Here is a 2,364-nt window from a genome sequence, read left to right on the forward strand (position 1 = left end):
TACTTGTATATAAAAATAAATAAGCCGGGCGTGGTTGCGCACGCCTTTAATCCCAGCACTCGGGAGGCAGAGGCAGGCGGATTTCTGAGTTCGAGGCCACCCTGGTCTACAAAGTGAGTGCCAGGACAGCCAGGGCTACACAGAAAAACCCTGTCTCGGAAAATAAATAAAAAAAAATAAAAAAAAAATAAAATAAATAAAAAATAAATAAATAAATAAATAAATCTTTTTTTAAAAAAAAGCTGGGCAGGAGAGTCCTAGGTGGAGAGGAGCCATGAGGGATTCTCCTTGAGGACACAGATGAAGAAGGAGGCCTGGGCACGACCAAGATGTCAGGTCATGGGACACGTAGCTGGAAAGTAGGCTGGGAAATAGGCCAGGCCAGGATACAGTTGGGTTAGAAGAGCTTAGTATATGCCCAGCTATAGTACCTGGAGCTTATTAATAGATATACCAGGTCTCCGTGTCATTATTTCAGAACAAGGGCAGGCGTAGAAAAGCCCTGAAGTTTTTTTTTTTTTTTTTTTTTTTACAGCACTGGCTGTCCTAGAACTCTCTATGGAGACCAGGTTAGCCTCAAACTCATGGTTCCCCCTGCCTCTGCCTGTGCCACCATGCCCCCAGCTTTGCTAGCCTCTTCTTTCTGAAAATAGTCTCCTGCTTTCACGAGAGCATATTCATTACCCTCACGTTTCCCCTCCCTGCTCCTCAAGACCTACCTCTTCAGCCACTCTCAATTGCCCTATTTATTTATTTGCATGTGTATAAAATATGTGTATGTGTGTGCTTGTGCATATATGTGTAGAAAAGATGGAGTTTGACGTCAGATATCCTCCCTGTTGCTCTTCACTTTTTATCCTCGTTGTTGTTTTTGAGAACAGGGTCTTTCACTGAACCCATAGCTCACAGACTGGCTTGACTAGACGGCCAACTTAGCTCTTAAAGTGTGTTTGTTTCTACCCCTCCGTCCCTAGCACAAGGATCACAGGCACACACCACTGCACACATGTAGGTGTTGGGCATCAGGACACAGAGGTTCATTTCTAACTGAGCCACTTGCAGCCCTTCCTAGTCTTCCTTTCTACTTTCATGTCACATACTGACTAAGGTCTAAATCTAGTTTTCATGTATGAGAGAAAACATGCAATACAGCTCTCTGAGAGTCTGGCTTATTTCACTTAACATAATGCTCTCCATCCAGGCTCATCACTTTCCTTCCAATGTGATTTTTGTTGTTGTTGTTGTTTTTTGGTTTTTTGGTTTTTTCATGACAGGGTTTCTCTGTGTAGCCCTGGCTGTCCTGGAACTCACTCTGTAGACCAGGCTGGCCTCCAACTCAGAAATCCACCTGCCTCTGCCTCCCAAGTACTGGGATTAAAGGCGTGCGCCACCACTGCCCGGCATGATATATTCTATTACCTGTTCTTTACTCACTTGTGGACCAATGGACATGTGGGCTGACTGCTTTTCTTGGCTACTGTGCAAAATGCAGCAATAAACATGGAAGTGCAAATATCTCTATGCTGTTCTGACATAGAATACTTGGTCTGGGCATAGTAGCACATGCCTTTAATCCCAACACTCAAGAGGCAGAGGCAGGTGGATTTCTGTTAGTTTGAGGCCAACCTGGTCTACAGAGTGTTTCAGGACAGCCAGGGACACCCTGTCTCAAACAAACATTTATTGACCATCCGTATGTCTTCCTTTGAGAACTGTCTCTTCATTGGTCTAGTTAGTGATTGGGTAGTTTAACTTTAGTATTTAAGTTTTGGAGTTCTTTGCAGATTCTAGGTATTAATCTGTCAGATATATAGTTGGCAAAGGTTTTTCTCCCATTCAGTAGGCTTTTCATTCTGATGATTGTTTCCTATACCATGCAAAAAAAGCTTTTATTTTCATGCAGCCCAATTCACCAGTTCTTAGGCCTATTTCACCAGTTTTAGAGTCCTTTTCAGAAATCCTTGCATATGTTTGTATCTTTTCGTGATGTAGTTAACCAGTGAGTTTAATTAAGGTTACTCAGGGGGTATAGGTAAATTTATTTATAGAAGCTTGAGCAACTGAAATAAGAGTATAACATATAGTATGCTATAATTATATATTAATTATATAATTGTATAATAGTACCACTGAAGAAAATGACTTTCCCTCCCCCAACAACCATTGGCTCCCTATGGATTTTCAGGGAAGGGTGGAGCTTTGTTAGTCCCTCACCCTTAGCAACTGTGGTTGCTAAGGTTTAGGAGTGGCCTTACTGGAGGAAGTGTGTCGACTGAGGGTGGACTTTGAAGTTTCAAAAACCCAAGCCGCCAGCCATAGCACCTTTCTTTCTTTCTTTCTTTCTTTCTTTCTTTCTTTCTTTCT

The 2,364-nt window shown here is 42.3% G+C and overlaps 1 long non-coding RNA gene across 1 annotated transcript in view; it reads left to right on the top strand.

The window, feature by feature from the left end:
• LOC110299570 overlaps positions 1 to 2,364 on the top strand; it is an 18,599-nt gene that overhangs the window by 7,206 nt on the left and 9,029 nt on the right. The gene's annotated exons all lie outside the window — the stretch shown is intronic.

The sequence above is a fragment of the Mus caroli genome, chromosome 8 (assembly GCF_900094665.2).
Source record: "Mus caroli chromosome 8, CAROLI_EIJ_v1.1, whole genome shotgun sequence".
Taxonomy (NCBI): domain Eukaryota; kingdom Metazoa; phylum Chordata; class Mammalia; order Rodentia; family Muridae; genus Mus; species Mus caroli.